This window comes from Mytilus californianus, unplaced genomic scaffold (assembly GCF_021869535.1).
Source record: "Mytilus californianus isolate M0D057914Y unplaced genomic scaffold, xbMytCali1.0.p SCAF_3, whole genome shotgun sequence".
In the NCBI taxonomy this organism is placed as follows: domain Eukaryota; kingdom Metazoa; phylum Mollusca; class Bivalvia; order Mytilida; family Mytilidae; genus Mytilus; species Mytilus californianus.
This window is the reverse complement of record NW_026262679.1, coordinates 3,733,520-3,755,615: the sequence shown is the minus strand read 5'-3', so window position 1 is coordinate 3,755,615 and position 22,096 is coordinate 3,733,520. Positions and strand designations below refer to the sequence as shown.

General features: G+C 33.5%; 1 long non-coding RNA gene across 1 annotated transcript; it reads right to left on the bottom strand.

Annotated features, from left to right (window-relative positions):
* Window positions 1-18,065: 18,065 nt before the first annotated feature.
* LOC127732936 (uncharacterized) lies at window positions 18,066-20,897 on the bottom strand. Its single transcript, XR_007996510.1, has 2 exons — window positions 20,659-20,897; window positions 18,066-18,144 (listed from the first exon to the last, which is right to left on the bottom strand). It is a non-coding gene; the product is annotated as an uncharacterized LOC127732936 (long non-coding RNA).
* Window positions 20,898-22,096: the final 1,199 nt, after the last annotated feature.

Genomic DNA, 22,096 nt, shown 5'->3' with positions numbered 1-22,096 from the left:
AAATTCATTGTACATATATCGCATGTATTACTTGTTGTATTTGGTATTTTAGTTAGTAATTTAGTGATTAAAAGGGAATTTTTAATCTCCTTAAAAGAATTTGAGTGTTTCCAAAATTCCGTAATAGTCACTGACGTGTGAATATTCCTGAAACGTGTGAAATTGTCATCAGAATTAACACGGTTTAACCAATTGTTTAACTGTATACTATCAACTGCGCTATAAACGATAGACTTCCAAATTTGTTTTGATGGGAATGTTCCCTCTTCAATATAGTCAAGAAGGTAACTAATAAGTCCATACTGTTTTAAAATGTCAACGAAATCAGGAATAAATCCGTAGTGTTTCCTTTGAGAGTCTACAAAGAAAGTAAACAATCTGGTGAGAAATATTCTCTTAGAAAGAGAGGAAATGTCTAAGATACACAGTTTTTGTAGGAATATGAGTTTTCTTTTGTCAATATATCCTGTTATTGGATGAATACCAAGAATACTTTCGCACATATCAGATCGAGTCGACGTTTTCAAGTTGAGAATATGTTTCCCGTTTGAATGGTTTTACACTAGTAATTTTTTGGGGCCCTTTATAGCTTACTGTTCGGTGTGAGCCAAGGCTCCGTGTTGAAGACCGTACTGTGACCTATAATGGTTTACTTTTATAAATTTTGACTTGGATGGAGAGTTGTCTCAATTGCACTCTTACCACATCTTCTTATATCTATTCACTATAAAATGTTGAAACCGGTTTAAAGTAGCTTTGTCATAAGATTTCATGTTATTCCACATCTCACACCCGTATAAAACACTGGGTAGTATCACAGTTTTATATATAGTTTGAGTAATACACACGGATTCGTTGCGTTTGTCTTTATACCATTCAACGCAAAGTATGCGTTTCTGCCTTTTCTGCTTGAACTTTCAGTTCTTTGATTTGATTTAAATCGAGAGTTTAGTTCTATACCTAAGTGCAGATAGTTATTTGCTATCGAGATACGTTCATTACCAATTAACCATGGAAAATTGACATTGATCTCTCTTGTATTTACAGAAAATTGAATAATACACGACTTATTTGCATTGAAACGAAAACGCCATTTCTTTGAATATTGGTTACACACATTAAGCATACGTTGTAAGGATACTGGAGATGTGGCAATACATGATATGTCATCTGCAAGAGCTGGTGCACAACAATTGATATTGAAAATACCTGTATTTGGATTAAATTTTTCCAGATCACAAATTAAATCATTTATAAATACTAAATACAATAAACCTGAGAACACACCTCCTTGTCGTACACCTTCTAATACAGAGAAAAAATCTGATTGACATTGATTGACAACAACTGCACTTTTCGTATTATAATGGCAGTCATTAATTATTAACCATAGCTTGCCATTTACACCAAGTTTAAACAGTTTGTACATTAAACCTAGCCTCCACACCGTATCAAATGATTTCCTGCTATCCAGGAATGCTACAAAAATTTTACTAAATAATTCAATATTATGAAATATAGTTTCATGTAAATTAAAGGATGCAGTAAGACATCCGAGATATTGAAGGTCACATGAATACGGATTTAATAAGGTCGAATAATTCACTTGCAAGTTAATAATTCATCAGCAATGTTTCTTAGCTGATTTTGGCAAAATTGAACCATAATTGAAAAGATAAAAGGGGTTAAAATTGTGATCTAGTACTCCTGTAATGTTTCATCATATTGATTTATTTGAGGATCTCGTGCTGCGGTCATTTTTTTTGTCACAGTAGTATTCTATCTTTGTAATTTTTTAAAAATGTAATGTATGTTGTGTATAATACACTAAAATTGGTTGAAACAATACCATCTAAAAACTACTGTAATGAGTAGACTGAAAATTTCGGACAATTGACATGTCATATTAGTAGATATTGTTGTGAAATGATGCCCTTTATGGGTTCTTGATTAGATTAATAAAATTCTTATCTTATCTTATCTTCTTATTGTCTTGCTTTATAGAGTTTCCCTCTACTCTAATTTTAGCCGAAATCGCGAAAATTGTCTTTTTATGGCAATAACTCCTATACGAACTCATCAGATGTTTTTGATTATATTACCTTATTTGAAGATCTTATTTTGCTGTTTATTGTTTCAATCTTTCTATTATCAATTTGGACAACATCATGAACATGGGTAAAAATTCGTCAATGAAGGGCTATTATTCATATACGAAGTCAACTAATAATTAAAGTCATATATTGATTTATTAGTAGAATAGAGAATGGAAACGGGGAATGTGCCCAAGAGACAACAACCCGACCAAGGAGCAGAAAACAGCCCCAGGCCATCAATGGGTCTTGAACACAGCATGAAATCCCACACCCTGACGGTCTTCGGCGAAATGGACGCCACTATTAACTCCGAAACATACAAATGAATCAAAATATAAATTACACACAAAACTAACAAAGGCTAGAGGTTCCTTGTATAGCAGTTTCACTCTATGATATTATGATTATAGGAACAAATGGACCGATGTTGAAAAAGTAGTCATTGAAGAGCAATTACTCCTTTAATGCGTCGTATGAGTGCTTCACTTTTTTTACAATTGCTTCACTGTTGAAGTAAATTAATGACATTTTCCTGTAAGAATAACGGCAAAATTAAGCCATTTGACATCATTGTAAAAAATCCAAATTTGTAGCAAGAAGTTCAAATTTTGTTTTTAAATAATTTATATCATTAAAGAGAAGACACATTAAGGATTCTGGGGATCGAAGCAGCTAAAAAAACCACTGAGAAAAAAAATTGAATATCGTCTTGTAAAGATTATTTTCCATGTGACATAAGTACGTCCGTTCGTATGTTCCGAAATTGGTTTAGTTTGCCTCAACCAAATGTTATGAAACTTATACACAATGCTAATTACCATGCACAAAACACAGATCAAGTTTGAATTCTGGTGGCATCACATTTACTGTTCTAGAGTTATGCCCCTTTACAAATGGAAAAATTGATGAATTTTTCATTTCTGTTCTCTAACTTAAGTTTGCCTCAACCAAATGTTATGAAACTGTTATAAATTAATAAATATATCATTAGAATGCAATATCTAAAACGCATTATTTTAAATAAATGCTTGTTCATCTGGATGTTTTATCAATACACAATCAAATTGTTTTTCAATGGCATTAAATGGTTTCTATTCACATTTAATTTTTTTTTTAAAAAAGAAGAAGATGTTGTATAATTGTCAATGAGACAACTGGCTCGTTTTCTTGACAATCCCTATATAATCTTTTTTGAGGCAATCTTAACACGATTTGAATACACAATCATATAGGAGAACAATTCGATTACATTGCACTTTAAAGAGTGTATAAAAACAATATTTAGAATACTCCACGAATTCGACCACTTGATACGTCAAAACGAAATCTAATAATATATTTTACATCAAACCGAGTTTCTGTTATCTAATTTCTTGAAACTAAATACACGAATAATAATATGTGCGCTCAATAAATTGGAAAGTTTGCACCTTTCAAGACCCATTAAATAGTTTTGAAATACATTCATTACTTAAATTATACATTGGCCGTCAAAAAGAAACTTGTTGATGACAAAAATAATCAAAACGAAAAGTGTATAAAATGAAGAAAAAAAACCCAACCAAAAAACTACTTTTTATTTAATTGCCTTTGTCAATCTTTTATCACTAGCTTTTCATCTCAATTTAAATTTATTGAATCGAAACAATATTAAATACAAAATCAATAATTTCTTCACAAAACGATAAAGATTGTTAGCTTTGAACAGGTACTTGTATGACAATTAACATGTCAGCTTCAGGGTATATACCTGTGGATATATGATGGAAACGATGTTGGAAGCTTGTATTATTTTGTCAAAAACAGGAAAGGGTCAATAAATATGACATTTCCGAGATTTCGTTTTCAGACATAAAAGTTTATTGTCATAACGTAGAGAGAACCTGCTTCTGAAATGACGCATTCTCACTATCTCCGAGCTCATGTTAAATGTCGAAACAATTAAAACGGGAAAAAACCCAACGGACTGGTTTATGCTAAAACAATAACAACAAGAAAATAAATATTTCAGACAGCAAGAAACAACAACCACATAATTACAAGTAATTTGTTCCTGACTTTATAAAACAGAACTAGAAACCTTGGCATGCGGCGGTGTTAAACAAGTTGGTGAGTGCTCAAATCTATCTTAATCCCACTGAACCTGGGACAGTGGTATAAAAGCACAACACAAGACCAAACTGTTGAAATTAGTAGGAAAAGGCTTCCTTGTCAGATGGGCACGAACTGACTTATCTACAGAAGACAAAAGATCTAAAGTACCGATCTGAAGATAAATTATCTACCAGTAAACATCCAACATACATATAAAGATAAAGAGATGTGGTATGATTGCAAATAAGACAACTATCCATCAAAGTTCAAATGAAATGGAAATTGAAGACCCATTGGTGGCCTTCTGCTGTTGTCTGCTCTTTGGTCGGCTTGTTGTCTCTTTGACATATTCCCCATTTCCATTCTCAATTTTATGTAATCAATTATAGGCAAACCGTACGGCCTTCAGCAATGAGAAAAACACATACCGTATAGTCGGCTATAAAAGGCCCCAACATGAAACTATTCAATTGAGAAAACTATCGGCCTAATTTATAACAAAACAATTTACGAAAAACAAATATAACAGACATTAACCAACAACAGCTTATTTAACTAGAGGAATTGTGTTGTTATCCTCACTCAATGTATACTGTTAAATTCAATAATTATGACTGACTGTCAATGGATGTTTCAAATTAAAAAAAATGACAGACATTCTGAATTCTCGAGGTACCAGTTTTATATATATATACTTTTTCACTTTTTTGGTCTTTTGGAAAATGTTGTTTGTGCTGTATTTAGACCCCTTTAACAAGAAATTTGTTTTGCATGCACACGTATAAAAATTGCGGTTTTTATCCAACGCAATCATAGGTTTGAACGTTGTTTTCAATTTAGACTTGTTTATATTTTTTCGTTTGGGCTTGTATTATATTTGCCTTCGGGTTTATATGATCCGTTCATCCTATTTCGACTCTTTCAAAATTCAAGAGTCTATCCTAAATTGAGGTAAATTATATGGCCTTCCAAATAACGTTTCGATTCCTAACATCACTGAAGAGACATTAATTGTCGAAATCCGGATATGGTGTTCAAAAATCTTTGCACCTTTTGTTTGCGGTATACCATCTTTTCCGCAAGTTTATTGTTTTCTGTTTAATATTAAATTTATAATTAAGATCCATTTATTACATCGGTGATCCGTTTATTTGGCAATCGCCAATGGCAGTCAGCAGGGTTTAAGAACATTTGTTGTTCGACCTGTTAGTCAAATGCGTTTTGTTAAAATATACTTTTTCACTTTTTTGGTCTTTTGGAAAATGTTGTTTGTGCTGTATTTAGACCCCTTTAACAAGAAATTTGTTTTGCATGCACACGTATAAAAATTGCGGTTTTTATCCAACGCAATCATAGGTTTGAACGTTGTTTTCAATTTAGACTTGTATATATATATATATATATATATATATAAAAGAACCGTAAGACAGCGGCTTTCGGCCAATTATATGTGAAATAGTTGAACAAAAATGCCAATTACATTTCAGTCAGTTTGATACTCAATTCATTTTGAATAAGAATATCTATTTTTATTTATATGCATTTTTCATTTACCAGTTTGGGTAAAACAACTCGCGCCGTTTCAATGTTTCAACTGGGACTAATACACCAGGTTTCAACAAAGATCGAATAGGAACTCCGGCCTTCAATTAATTTTACAAACTGCACCAAAATACAGAAAACATGATTCTAAATTATCTTATCGATAACGTCTGGTATTAGTTTTCACTGAAGTTATCTTTACAGACCAGCGTGTGTTAAACCCCTTAATTGTGCGTCTTATCGCATATGTCAAATTAGCAAGTGACATCATATGGAGAGGACGGGTTATCTTCCTTGTCGATACAAATAATTGTTTTCAACTTGGGTTATCTCCCTTAAACCGGACAGATTCTTGGCAATGATCTGGTCTCTTGTGGAGAGTTGTCTCATTGGTAATCATACCAAATCTTCTTATTTTTATATTTAAGTACTAGTATAACATGATTAGTTTTGATTTAATTGATCAATAGTCAATTAATATCTATGTAAATGGAATAAGTGATTTGTAATAATAAAAATATATGATATGACCCATTATAAAAATAAGGAGATGAGGTATGATTGCCAATGAGTCAACTATTCAACAAAGTTCAAATAAAGTGGATGTAAGCAATTATAGGCAACCGTACGGCCTTCAACAATGAGAAAACCCCATACTGTTTAGTCAGCTATATAAGGCCCCAGCATGAAAAATATGAAACAATTCAACTGAGAAAACTAACGGCCTAATTTATAACAAAACAATTAACGAAAAACGAAAACCAAATATGACAGACATGAACCAATGACAACCACAGAACTACAGGCTATGGACTTGGGACAGGCACATAAAGAATGTGGCGGGGTTAAACATATTTGTGAGCTCTCAACCCTCTCCCTAACATGGGACAGTGGTGTAACAGCACAACATAAGAACAAACTATAAAAACCAGTCGAAAAAAGCTTAATTCATCAGATCGATACAGAGGGAAAACATCAAACATAAACACAGACCGGACGTGGAAGGGTATTTATTCATCCCTCATCCCCAACAAAAAAAGGGCACTAAGTACAGATCTGAGAGTACTCGCAGTTACTGACAGCTAGTTCAAAACCAATAACAAATAATAAAAATATCATGTATCTTAAACTAAAATATCAATCAGTACACATCCAACATCCAATAGATTTAGTGTAAAGACGTCATCAACAGAGAAAAACATGACCTTGTGCAATGCCAAAATAAAGGTATCGACAGATTGTAGTACCGTCAAAGTGCATATGTGTATAACAATTCTATTTAGTATGATTTTAATTTACTGATAACAAAATCAATATTTATACCAATAAAACAATATTCAAAGATCTATTTATTGTTTGTTACTTTGCACCCTTTACTGGACAGCACACTTCTATGTATATAATAAAATGCTCCGCGGGGCGCAGCTTCATACGACTGCAGAGGCCGAACCATGAACAGTTGGGGCAAGTATGGTTACTACATTTAAGCTTGATATAGCTCTGAATTTGGATTGTGATTAAATATTCGACACATCATAGGTTTCTGACCCAGAATGAATGTGGTCAAGGACTGAAAAATTTGAAATTGGACTTTTACCTATTATTGTCCAATATCCCAAATCTACATACATAGATATAAGAAGTGCCAATGAGACAACTCTCCATCCAAGTCAAAATTTATAAAAGTAAACCATTATAGGTCAAAGTACGGTCTTCAACACGGAGCCTTGGCTCACACCGAACAGCAAGCTATAAAGGGCCCCAAAAATTACTAGTGTAAAACCATTCAAACGGGGAAACCAACGGTCTAATCAATATTAAAAAACGAGAAACGAGAAACACTTGTGAACCACATCAACAAACGACATCAACTGAACATCATATTCCTGACTTAAAACAGGTGCAAACAATTGCAGCGGGTTTAAACGTTTTAATGGTACCAAACCTCCACCCTTATCTGAAACAATAGTGTAACATCACAACATAGAAAAACACACTATAAAATATCAATTGAAATGGCTTAACTCAATCAAAAGACATATAAACACCAGTGAACATACACTGAACAAATAAATTTGATCTATGATACAATGTAAATACAAAATAAATAAACTAAGGGAAGAATAATAAAAGTAACATGTTATACCGCTGTGAAATGTTAAACAATTTAAGAAAAACAATATGCTCGAACAAAAATATCAGCCATTTGCAATTACTTTAAACACAGGTAAATGAAAATAATTTTGTTGTTAGGTATACGTGTACAGTTCAAATGGAGAAAGGAAATATTTTTACGAAATAAATAATTTTGATGTTCATAGTACGAAGAAGTGAAATTTATAGTAATACCAAACACTTATCAAAGCTGGTATATAGACCAGATATAACACCGAATAAATAAACATTAAATAACAAAAAAGCATTACAATTAGTATCAACAGGTCAAATAAACAAGAAAATACGATTTGAGAGTACTCGCAGTTACTGACAGCTAGTTGAAAGCCAAACACAATTAATAATAAAAAATCATGCATCAGAGACTAAAATCAACTAAAAGACATCATAGGGATTTAGTATTTTAACGTCATGGACTGTCACAGTCAAAGAAGACATGCCTTGTGCAATGCCAAAAAATAAATGTATCGACAGGCAGTAGGATAGTTAGGAGTTAACCTCTTTATAGATCAAAATGAACGTGGGTGTATCTTTATACATCCCGTTTGAAAAGAATACAAATTTAGTTATGTTTTAATTTGCTGATGACAAAATCGATATTAGTGCCAATGTAAACTTTATTCAAAGATCTAATTATAACATTGGTAAGATAACATGGTTAGATTCAGCATAATAATAATAATAATAATAATTTCCAAAATAACTATAGGGTTACATATCATTTCTCATTATCAAAGAACCCCAAGAATTTAATGTTTGAAGAAATCAAACAAGTTGTATTTTGGACCCTTTTGACCTTAATGTGGACCAATTTAATAACAGGGCCCAAAATCGAAATACAAGGTAAGATTCAGCATATCAAAGAACCCTATATATACAATTTTTGTTGAAATCAAACAAAGGTTATTTTTGGACCCCGACTTGGACATATTCAGCATATCCAAGTACACCAAGAATTTAATTAATTTATTTATAGATGGACAATGTAAGCTAATTTTTTCAAGGGGTTCGCTTCATCAAAATAAAATAATATATATATAGATATCAAGGATTTGTATAGTATAGTTACTATGCAAATCCTTGTAGATATATATACCATACCATTGTTTGTGTTTTTTATGTATTTTCTTTTTTCTCTCAGAGCATTGGGACAAGTTGTGCTAGAGGCTGCATCCAAATCCAAATATTTTCACACAAAACTTTTACACAATATATTGCTATGTCCTTTTAGCACCTGCCCTTGGTGGCTCCTGCATTTGGATAACTACATATTAATTTTATTTGTGTGCATTAGCCACAAGGAGGACTATAATATAGTAATTCTTTTTGAGTATTAGTTTATGCTTGTGTTGTAAAGTGTTTAAGTGTTCATATTTCTGTGTATTGGCTTGAGTGTCCTTTAAGCACCTGCCCTTGGTGACTCCTGCATATGAACAACAATACTATTTGTTCATATGCATCAGCCACGAGGAAGGACTTGACTCAAAAGCATTTTTTATAATGGATGTGATGCTGCTTCTGGTGCATGGTCAATAAAACACTAAACATACTGGTTTACATGACTACATGTATTATTAACTCAATTTATATTTCATGTTTTTTTTAGTTGTATTTCTTTTCTTTTTTATTTCCTTGTGTATTGTCTTTTGCAATTGTGTGATATAAAAAAAAATCAATGTACTGACTATGCCTATAATGGGTCCTCTATTGGAAATAAAAAAATTATCTATATAAATAGCATTCTGAAAATTAATATATACAGAATAACAAACAAACCTACAACGAAGTTCTTCAAAAAAATTACCAGAAAAAATGAAAAGAACAATTTCCAAAATGGCATCAAATGATGATGGATTGAAAATCAGCTTATCAGCCATGCCACTTAGAAAACTCAAAATTTTCAAATAAATTTGTCACTCCAATTAGTGTGTTAGTTGATGAATACCACGTTTTGTTTTCTTGATAATATTTGGTAATTGCTGCATGAATGAATTAATAGTAAATACACAACACTTATCCATATTTATAAATGTGAATATTTAGTTAATTACAAATGTAAGTATGAAATACAAATTGTTTGAAGTTTTTATAGGAAGCAAAAATAAAAATTTCATTTTTTTTTTTAATATTAATAAAAAAAAATTATTCAAAGAGGATTATACAGTTAGCTGTAAAACTAATCTTCCCTGGGGCCCTCTTTGATATATAACAAACAAAGAACTGCAAAATAATCAAACAACTGCACACATAAGCTAATGTGTAGGGAAATAATAATCACAAACTTTCTTTCATCCAAATTAATATTAAATTTCCACAATAAAAATGTTAAAATAAACAAAATTTCAATTAACTTCATTGTTCCTGTCTTGGAGTGGTATTAGTATCAGAAAGTGGACACAATCATCTCTATACATGTAATATTATCCGTCCCTTTATTAGCATGAGAGAACAGATTTACAGCTCTACTTAACCATTTTATAATTGAGAGAAGATATGAAACTTTCATTCAGAAGGGTTTAGATTAAGACTGAATAAAAAAGACTTTTAAAAAATCTACAAAACTTACCTTTATACATAATTTCTTCTTTAAAATTAGATTGATTTGATGCTATATTAACTATGACTCTACCTACAATGTCTATTAATTGTGCAATACATCTCTGAATTTGGACTCTGATCAAATATTTGATATAGCATAGTCTCTGGCACAGAATGAATGTGGTCCAAGTACTTAGATAATTTTAAATTTAACATTTACCAATTATGGTCCAATATCCAAATTCTTAATACATGCTTGGAATCAGCATACTAAAGAAATTCAAGAATTCACAATTTTTGAAGGAATCAAACAAAGTTTAATTTTGAACCCTTTGGACCTCAATGTGGACCAATTTGATAACGGGACCCAAAATCCAAATACACAGTTAGATTCATCATATCAAAGAGCCCCATATATTCAATATTTGTTGAAATCAAACAAAGTTTAATTTTGGACCAACTTGAAAACTAGACCCAAAATCAAAAATCTAAATACATGATAAGATTGAGCATATCTAAGAACCCCAATAATTTTCCGTTTTTGTGTTTCATTTTGGATACTTTGAACCTTATTGTGGACCAGTTTAAAAAAAACCAAACTCAAAAACACTGTTAGATTGGGCACAACAAAGATCAACAATAATTCATTTTTTGATGAAATCAAACAAAGTTTAATTTTGGACCCTAATTTGAACCAACTTTGAAAACGGGGCCCAATATCAAAATTCTAAAACACTGTTAGGTTAGGCATATCAAAGACCACCAATAATTATATTTTTGATGAAATAAAAAATAGTTTAATTTTGGACCCAAATTTGGAGCAACTTGAAAACTGTGCCTAAAATCAAAAGTCGAAATACATGCTTAGATTCAACACATCAAAGAACCACAAATATTCAATTTTTTAAATATTAAACAAAAGTTTAATTTGGGACCCTTTGGACCTTAATGTGGACTAACTTAAAGACAGGCCCAAAAATTACAAAACTAAATATTCAGCATATCAAAGAAAATCCAATAATGCAATTTTTGATGAAATCAAACAAATTTTAATTTTGGAACCTTTTTTAAGACCTTAATATGGACCAATTCTAAACCTGGGCCCAATATCCAATTTTATTTTTTTACGGTTATATTCAATATGTTAAAGAACCCCAAGAATTCAAGACTGAATTAAACCCCATTGTAATTGGTCAAGAAATTAGCAATTCATACAAAGTATTACAAAAGTATTGTTTTTTGTCCCTTTTTCCTAAACCGTTAGGGTCATAACCCCCAAAATCAATCCCAACCTTCCTTTAATAGTATAAAACCTTGAGGCACGATTAAATAGCAATCAATAGACTTATACTCAAGTTATTGTTCAGAAACCAGAAAATCCTAGTTTTTTTACCCCTAATCCCTAAACAATTTGGGCCATGACTCATAAAATCAATTCCAACCGTCCTTTTTGAATTATGGAACCTTGTGGTGAAATTTCATAGAGATCCATACAGTTATACAGAAGTTATTGTCCTGAAACAAGAAAAATGCTTGTTTTTGGACCCTTCTTACTAAAAAGTTAAGACAATAACCCCAAAAACCAATCCCAACCTTCCTGTTGTGGTATGGAATCTTGTGCTAAAATTTCATATAGATCCATACACTTATACTCAAGTTATTGTCTGTGAACCAAAAAATGCTTGTTTTTGGCCCTTAATTACTTAACAGCTATGACAATAACCCCCAAACTCAATCCCAATGTTCCTATAATGGTATGGAACCTTGTGCTAAAATTTCAGAGAGATCCAAGTTATTGTCTGCGAACCAAAATGTCTTCTGACTACGACGCAGACATCGCCACAACATAATGCGAACACAAAACATTTTGCGGTCGTAAAAAAATGGGTAAAAAACGGTATGGGGTTTACTCATAAGTGAAGACCGTACGGTGACCGTTGGTTTGCTTCAATCCACTTCATTTATAATCAGTTTTCTCATTGGCAATCATACATCTTATCCTTTTATATTGCAATGGCAATAACTTGTATGGAGTCAAATAACAATATGGTACATGTCAACTTAATAGTAGACCCTGATCTTGCTATAGTCTATCTACCAGATTACACCAAAATATGCGTCTTTCAAGGGCAATAACTCATATACAAGGTGAACTGGATTTTTGTCATTGAAATGCTGATTTTTTTTTAGGTTGGCTAAGTTTCTGCATTAAAGTCACAATAATTGGTAAACAATCGTCTTTCAGGGGAGAACCAAGTGCACACGTTAAATGTGTCAGAATTATGAACATTCTTCCTTTGGCAGGTATTGTTTAAAATTTTGAGTGGTTCTGACTATTTGCATTTTAAGACAAATCCAGTAGGTTAGTCAGCTCCAGCACTGTATTTAATAAGACCAGTTTAAAACTAAATAAACTAAGGATGACTGGCCAAGTTTGGTTGCAACTGACCAGTAAGTGTCAGACTTGCGTATAAGATGACATATAAACTTCAAAGTTCTGGCAATAGTTTCTTCGGGTCAGGCCAAATAAAATGGGTAGGGTTTATAACTCTGAAATTAGTTTAAACCCTGCTATATATTCATGTGACAGTCTCAAGTTGGGAATTTCATCAGTGGTAGCTTTTGTCTCGTGTATATATTTTTTTTAATCAAGTCACATGTCATTTACTTAGTGTAGATGGATTGCTAATCATTGACATTACAAAGAATCATTTAACCAAATACTTTCTATTTTGTGGATCATCTTACTCAACTTAATTTCTGATCAGTAGACAGTACAGCATGAAAATGGGATTCAAATCAAGAGATAGTTAACATAACAATGTCCCTTTCGCTTCCTGAACATAACTATGCAAATTGTCAGTCATCAGACCATGACTGAAGGGTCAAATAATCTTCATGGAAGAAAAAAAGAACTGAGTTCTAATGTCCCCCACGTTGCACATAATTTATCTATTCAAAGTACAAGGGCAGTAAATAAATAAATGTGGAATGTGTCCATGGGACACAGATGATGCCCCAAGCTTGCATATAACGTTATAAAGTGACATAACTCAAGAACGGCATAAGACGCTACCCAAATTTAATACTTGATCTGAGTTTTGTGGTAATAAGAATTGTGTATAAGTTTCATAACATTTGGTTGAGGCAAACGAGAAGGAAACGAAAAATTCAGCAATATTTCCATTTGTAAAGGAGCATAACTCTAGAACGGTAAAAGTGACGCAAACTTAAGTTAGAGAACGGAAACCAATTTCGGGACGCAGAGGGACAACAGTAAAACTTAATGCCCCCTACGCTACGACGGGGGCATACAAATACACCTTTTTTGTTCTTTAAATTGTTCATAAATATCTTGGAGAAATAAATGCTTCAGAGCAAATTCAATGTGATTTCCGATCATTGAGATGGGAGCCATCTCTGTGGGCCCCGCTGTAAATAACGCGTATTAAAAAATGTGTATCTTTACCATAGGACATGGGGTTGTCAACTGAAACCAAAGTTTTAGACCTTGACCTTTGACCTAGGAAGTTGTACATACATTATGACACACCCTCTGGTGTTGGTTAATATACATGTCAAGTATAAAGTTTGAAATCATAACGGTTCTCTAGATATAGAGCGGACACAATCTGTTACGGACGGACGGAAAGACTGATCACTATATGGCGGGGCCCTAATTAATATTATATTAAAGGGGCACAACTCGTTAAAAATACTTGATGAGCACTTCTTTTTGAAAGTGTCAAAGACATTGCTGATATAAACCTGTGATACAAGTTACATAAAATTTTGGCAAGAATTGTACACACGAGAGCGCTAACGATGCAACTTTCCATATAAATAATATTTCCAAGGGGCATTACTCCTTAAATAAACTGCTGCGCCGAGCGCAGCTTGACACGACCACAGAGGTCCAACCCTGCACCGTTGGGGCAAAAATGGACACAATATTCAAGCTTGATACAGGTCTGAATTTGGATTGTAATTAAATATTTGACACATTATAGGTTTCTGACACAGAATAAATGTAGTCAAAGAACTTAAAATTGGTTTTATGATTTGAATTTATATTCAATTGAAGATTTCTTGCTTTTGTGCAATACACTGTGCTGTTGCGCAATACTTAGTAAATCTGTTTTCAGACTATATACAAAGAATTAGCAATTGTGACCCCCAATTTTTTTTGGGAAAATTTAAATTGACAATTTCTTAAATCTTGAAGGAATAAATGTGAATAGTGTCCACATGTGGCACTGATGATGCCCCCGCTTGCATATCATATAGTTATAAAGGGACATAACTGAAGAACGGTTAAAGTGACGCTACCCAAATTTGAACTTGATCTGAGTTTTGTGGTAATAAGCAGTGTGTGTACGTCTCATAACATTTGGTTGAGGATAACTTAAGTAGAGAACAGAAACTTAAAATTCAGCAATTTTTCTATTTGTAAACACGCATAACTCTAGAACGGTTGTGTATAAGTTTAATAATATTTGGTTGAGACAAACTAAAGTTAGAGAACGGAAACGAAAAATTCAGCAATTTTTATGTTTATAAAGGGACATAACTCAAGAATAGTAAAAGTGTCGCCACCAAATTTCGTACTTTAATTTCTGTATTATGTAGTAATAAGCATTGTGTATAAGTTTCATAACATTTGGTTGAGGCAAACTAAAGTTAGAAAACAGAAACAAAAAAATTGTACTTGATCTTAGTTTTGTGGTAATGAATATTGTGTATAAGTTTCATAATGTTTGGTTGGGGCAAACTTAAGTTACAGAATGGAAACTAAAACTTTTGCAATCTTTCGATTTATAAATGGACATAACTCAATAATGGTTAAAGTGACACTACCCAAATTCAACTTGATCTGTGTTTTATCAGTGGAAGTCAAAATTATCATTGCATTGTATAAAGCATTGATTGTAGTTGATTCAACTATAATCTTGGACAAAGGAAGATAACTCCAATTTTAATAAACAGCTGCGCCATGAGCGCATGATACGCCCGTCGTCTTGTGTGTGAATTTTTATGCAATAATCATAAATAGTTTCTGACATACGGCGCGACATGCGAACCCCCCTCCCCCCCCCCTTTTTTTTTTACAAAAAACTCAATATCTCTAAAATAAAATCTTGAATCAAAACCAAAAAGTATAAAGATCTTTAGATTAATATAACTAAGTGTGTAAAATTTTAAGCCATAATCATAAATCGTTTTTGAGATACGACGCGACATGTGAAAAACCCCTCCCCCTTTTTTTTACAAAATACTCAATAACTCAAAAATAAAATTTTGAATCATCACCAAAAAGTATACAGATCTTAAGATTAATATAACTAAGAAGTGTGTAAAGTTTTAAGCAATAATCATAAATTGTTTTTGAGATACGGCGCGACATGTGAAAAAGAACACACACCTGTTTTAGTTACCAAGTCCCGTAACTCAAAAAGTTTTAATCTGATTTTCACCAAAAAGTATACAGATCGTTTGACCATCATAAGAAACAAATATGAATAAGTCGTTCTCAAGTTACGGTGCGACATGTTTACGCCGGACAGACAGACATTTGTATACCATAAAACGTCCCGTCAAAATTTTGACGGGTGAATAAAAATTACTTGATATTTAAAAGAAAATAAAAATTTTGCAATTTTTCCATTTATAAAGGGGCATAACTCTAGAACGGTTAAAGTGACGCCACCAAAATTCAAACTTGATCTTTGTTTTGTGGTAATAAGCATTGTGTATTAGTTTCATAATATTTGGTTGAGGCAAACTTAAGTTAGAGAACGGAAACTAAAACTAAAAATTTTGAAATTTTTCCATTTATAAAGGGGCATAACTCTAGAACGGTTAAAATGACGCCACCAAAATTCAAACTTGATCTTAGTTTTGAGGTAATAAGCATTGTGTATAAGTTTCATAGCATTTGGTTGAGGCAAACTTCAGTTAGAGAACGGAAACTAAAAATTTTGCAATTTTTCCATTTATAAAGGGGGCATAACTCTAGAACAGTTAAAGTGACGCCACCAAAATTCAATTCGATCTGTGTTCTGTGGTAATAAGCATTGTGTATAAGTTTCATAACATTTGGTTGAGGCAAACTAAAGTTAGAGAACGGAAACCAACTTTGGGACGTACGGACGAACAAGGGTAAAACTTTATGCCCTCTCCGCTACGGCGGGGGCATAAAAAAATTTAAGAGACATCAATACACTTAAACACAAGTTATTGTCTGAAAACTAGAAAAATGCTTGTTTTATACCCTTTTTGGCCCCTAATTCCTGAACGGTTTGGGCAATTACCCCCAAATTGAATCCCAACCTTCAACTTGTGGTATTGAACCTTGTGGTACAATTTTAGAGCAATCAAAATACTTATACACAAGTTATTGTCCTGAAACTAGAAAAATGCTTGTTTTGGGACCTAATTCCTAAACGGTTCGGACCATCACCTTCCTTTTGTGATATTGAACCTTTTGGTCAAATTTCATAGAGATCCATACACTTAAACTTAAGTTATTGTCCGGAAACCAAATGTCTTCGGACGACGACATGATAGCAATACACGACCCCAAAAATTTTTTGCGGTCGTATAAAAATAATTGATCAGCACCGAGTTTTGAAATCGTTCAAGACATCGCTAATAAAAACCTACAATAAAAGTTTCATAAAAATCTGGCAAGAATTGTACACGAGAGCGCTAACGGTGCAATTTTCCATATCATTAATGTTTCCAAGGGGCAGAACTCTCTCAATAAAATGCTCCGCTGGGCGCAGCTTGATACGACCGCAGAGGTCGAACCTTGAACAGTTGGGGCAAGTATGGACAAAACATTCAAGCTTGATACAGCACTGAATTAAATATTTGACACAGCATAGGTTTCTGACACAGAATGAATGTGGTCTAAGAACTTAAAATTTTAATTTACCTATTCAAACCATATCATTATTATTTGCTTTTATATATAAATCAGAAATAACCAACTTAAAATGGAAAATTTTAAAGAAAATAAAATGCTCCGCTGGGGCGCAGCTTGATACGACCGCAGAGGTCGAACCCTGAACAGTTGGGGCAAGTATGGACACAACATTCAAGCTTCATTCAGCACTGAATTTGGATTGTAATTAAATATTTGACACAGCATAGGTTTCTGCCACAGAATGAAAGTGGTCTAAGAACTTAAAATTTTTTAATTTACCTATTCAAACCATATCATTATTATTTGCTTTTATATATAAATCAGAAATAACCAATTTAAAATGGAAAATTTTAAAGAAAAAAAAAGGAAAAAAAAAATCCCCCCCCAAAAACTTTTTGAACCCCCTTATGATCCATCACCCCCAAACTCAATCCCAGCCTTCCCTTTATGGTATGGTACCTTGCAGTACAATTTCAGAGAGATCCATACACTTGAACACAAGTTTTAGTCTGGAAACAAGAAAATGCTTGTTTTTTGGCCCCAAATTCCTAAACGTTTAGGGCAATTACCCCCAAACTCAAACCCAGCTTTCCCTTTGTGATATGGAACCTTGCAGTACAATTTCATAAAGATCCATACACTTACACACAAGTTATTGTCCTGGAACTAGAAAAATGCTTGTCTATTTGCCCTTTTATGGCCCCTAATTACTAAAATTTTGAGGGAATTACCCCAAAAATCAATCCCAGCCTTCCCTTTGTGGTATGGTACCTTGCAGTACAATTTCAGAGAGATCCAAACACTTGAATACAAGTTGTTGGCTGGAAACTAGAAAAATGCTTATTTTTGGCCCCTTATTCCTTATCTTTTTGGGCAATTACCCTCAAACTCAATTCCAGCTTTCCCTTTGTGATATGGAACCTTGTAGTACAATTTCATAAAGATCCATACACTTACACACAAGTTATTGTCATGAAACTAGAAAAATGCTTGTTTTTTGCCCCTTTTTGGCCCCTAATTCCTAAAATTTTGAGGCAATTATCCCCAAAATCAATTCCAGCATTCCCTTTGTGATATGGAACCTTGTGATACAATGTCAGAGAGATCCATAGACTTACACACAAGTTATTGTCATGAAACTAGAAAAATGCTTGTTTTATTGCCCCTTTTTGGCCCCTAATTCCTAGAATTTTGAGGCAATTATCCCCAAAATCAATCCCAGCATTCCCTTTGTGATATGGAACCTTGTGGTACAATGTCAGAGAGATCCATACACTTACACACAAGTTATGTCTGGAAGTTACAAAAATGCTTATTTTTGGCCCCTAATTCCTGAACTGTTGGTACCATAACCCCCAAAATCAATCCCCACCTTCCTTTTGTGGTATTGAACATTATGGTAAAATTTCATTGAGATCCATTCACTTAAACTAAAGTTAAGAGTGCGAAAACTAATGTGTCTTCGGACGACGACGACGACACCAACGTCCTACCAATATACCACAAAAATTTTTTTGCGGTCGTATAAAAAAGGAAGAAAAATCCCTCCCCCAAATTTTTTGAACCCCCTTATGATTCATCACCCCCAAACTCAATCCCAACCTTCCCTTTGTGGTATGGTACCTTGCAGTACAATTTCAGAGAGATCCATACACTTGAACACAAGTTATTGTCTGTAAACTAGAATAAAATGCTCCGCAGGGCGCAGCTTGATACGACCGCAGAGGTCGAACCCTGAACAGTTGGGGCAAGTATGGACACAACATTCAAGCTTGATTCAGCTTTGCATTTGGATTGTGATTATATATTTGACACAGCATAGGTTTCTGACACAGAATGAATGTGGTCTAAGAACTTAAAAATTTTAAATTGGACATTTACCTATTATGGCCCAATATCCAAAATCTTAATACATGGTTAGATTCAGCATATCAAAGAACCCCAAGAATTCAATTTTTGATGAAATCAAACAAAGTTTAATTTCGGACCCTTTTGACCTCAATGTGGACAAAGTTAATAACGGGGCCCAAAAATCTAAATACATGGTTAGATTCAGCATATCAAAGAACCCCATATATTCAATTATTGTTGAAATCAAACAAAGTTTAATTTTGGACCCCGATTTGGACCAACTTGAAAACTGGGCCCATAATCAAAAATGTAAATACATGTTTAGATTCAGCATATCAAAGAACCCTAAGAATTCAATTTTTGTTAAAATCAAACTAAGTTTAATTTTGGACCCTTTGGACCTTAATGTAGACCAATTTGAAAACGGAACCAAAAATTAAGAATCTAAATACATGGTTAGATTCGGCATATCAAAGAACCCCAATAATTCAATTTTTGATGAAATCAAACAAAGTTTAATTTTGGACCCTTTGGACCTCAATGTGGACCAATTTAAAAACGGGGCCAAAAATCTAAATACACGGTTAGATTCAGCATATTAAAGAATTCCAAGAATTCAAGAATAAAACCCCATTGAAATTGGTCAAGAAATAAGCAATTTATACGAAGTATCTTCTTTTGCACAATACTGTGCAATTAAATATTTCTTGCTATTGCGCAATACTGTACAATTGACAATTTCTTGCTATTGCGCAATATTGTGCTATTGGATATTTCTTGCTATTGCGCAATACTGTGCAATTGAAGATTTCTTGCTATTGCGCAATACTGTGCAATTGAAGATTTCTTGCTATTGTGCAATACTGCGCAATTGAAAATTTCTTGCTATTGCACAATACTTATTATATAATAATTTACACATCCTGTTTGGTTTGTATCTCCTACCATATCATTATTATTTGCTTTTAAATATAAATCAGAAATAACCAACTTAAATGGAAAATTTTAAAAGAAAAAAAAAAAGGAAAACCCCACCCCACCCCAAATTTTTTGAACCCCTTATGATTCATCACCCCTAAACTCAATCCCAGCCTTCCCTTTGTGGAATGGTACCTTGCAGTACAATTTCAGAGAGATCCATACACTTGAACACAAAGTTATTGTCTGGAAACTAGAAAAATGTGTTTTTTGGCCCCTTTTTTGGCCCAAATTCCTAACGTTTAGGGCAATTACCCCCAAACTCAAACCCAGCTTTCCCTTTGTGATATGGAACCTTGCAGTACAATTTCAGAAAGATCCATACACTTACACACAAGTTATTGTCCTGGAACTAGAAAAATGCTTGTTTTTTGCCCCTTTTTGGCCCCTAATTCCTAAAATATTGAGGCAATTACCCCCATCATCAATCCCAGCCTTCCTTTTGTGGTATGGTACCTTGCAGTACAATTTCAGAGAGATCCATACACTTGAACACAAGTTATTGTCTGGAAACTAGAAAAATGCTTATTTATGGCCCCTTTTTGGCCCCCAATTCCTAAACGTTTCGGCAATTACCCCCAAACTCAATGCCAGCTTCCCCTTTGTGATATGGAACCTTGTAGTACAATTTCATAAAGATCCATACACTTACACACAAGTAATTGTCATGAAACTAGAAAAATGCTTGAATTGCCCCTTTTTTGGCCCCTAATTCCTAGAATTTTGAGGCAATTATCCCCAAAATCAATCCCAGCATTCCTTTTGTGATATGGAACCTTGTGGTACAATGTCAGAGAGATCCATACACTAACACACAAGTTATGTCTGGAAGTTACAAAAATGCTTATTTTTGGCCCCAAATTCCTTTACTGTTGGTACCATAACCTCCAATATCAATCCCAACCTTCCTTTTGTGGTATTGAACCTTGTGGTAAAATTTCATAGAGATCCATTCACTTATACTAAAGGTAGAGTGCGAAAACCAATGTGTCTTCGGACGACGACGACGACGACGCCAACGTCATACCAATATACGACCACAAAAAATTTTTTGCGGTCGTATAAAAATGAGTTTTTTGGGCCCCAAATTCCTAAACGTTTAGGGCAATTTCCCCCAAACTCAAACCCAGCTTTCCCTTTATGATATGGAACCTTGTAGTACAATTTCAGAAAGATCCATACACTTACACACAAGGTATTATCATGAAACTAGAAAAATGCTTGATTTTTGCCCCCCCAATTCCTAAAATTTTCGAGACAATTACCCCCAAAATCAATCCGAGCATTCCCTTTGTGATATGGAACCTTGTGGTACAATGTCAGAGAGATCCATACACTAACACACAAGCTATGTCTGAAGTTACAAAAATGCTTATTTTTGGCCCCTTATTCCTTAACTGTTGGTACCATAACCCCCAAAATCAATCCCAACCTTCCTTTTGTGGTATTGAACCTTGTGGTAAAATTGCATAGAGATCCATTTACTTAAACTAAAGTTAGAGTGCGAAAACCAATGTGTCTTTGGATGACTACGACGACGCCAACGTCATACCAATATACGACCGCAAAATATTTTTGCGGTTTTTATAGTTCTGATTTTCGAACTTGTCCAAGACATTGCCGATATAAACCTATGATATAAGTTTTACAAAAATCAGCCAAGAATTGTACATGTGAGAGCGTAACAAGACCAGTATTTCTATGTCCCCCCGCAACGTGTTGCGCGGTGGACAATAAGATATGCCAACGCCAGCATAACTGCATCAAAATAGCAATGATCTACCATTAGATGTTCCTCTAAAACTAATCAAACTAATATTTTTTTGTGGGCAACAGCATAAATACATCATGCTTTCACAACTTTGTCATGGTAAGGCAAAACACAGGAATTTGG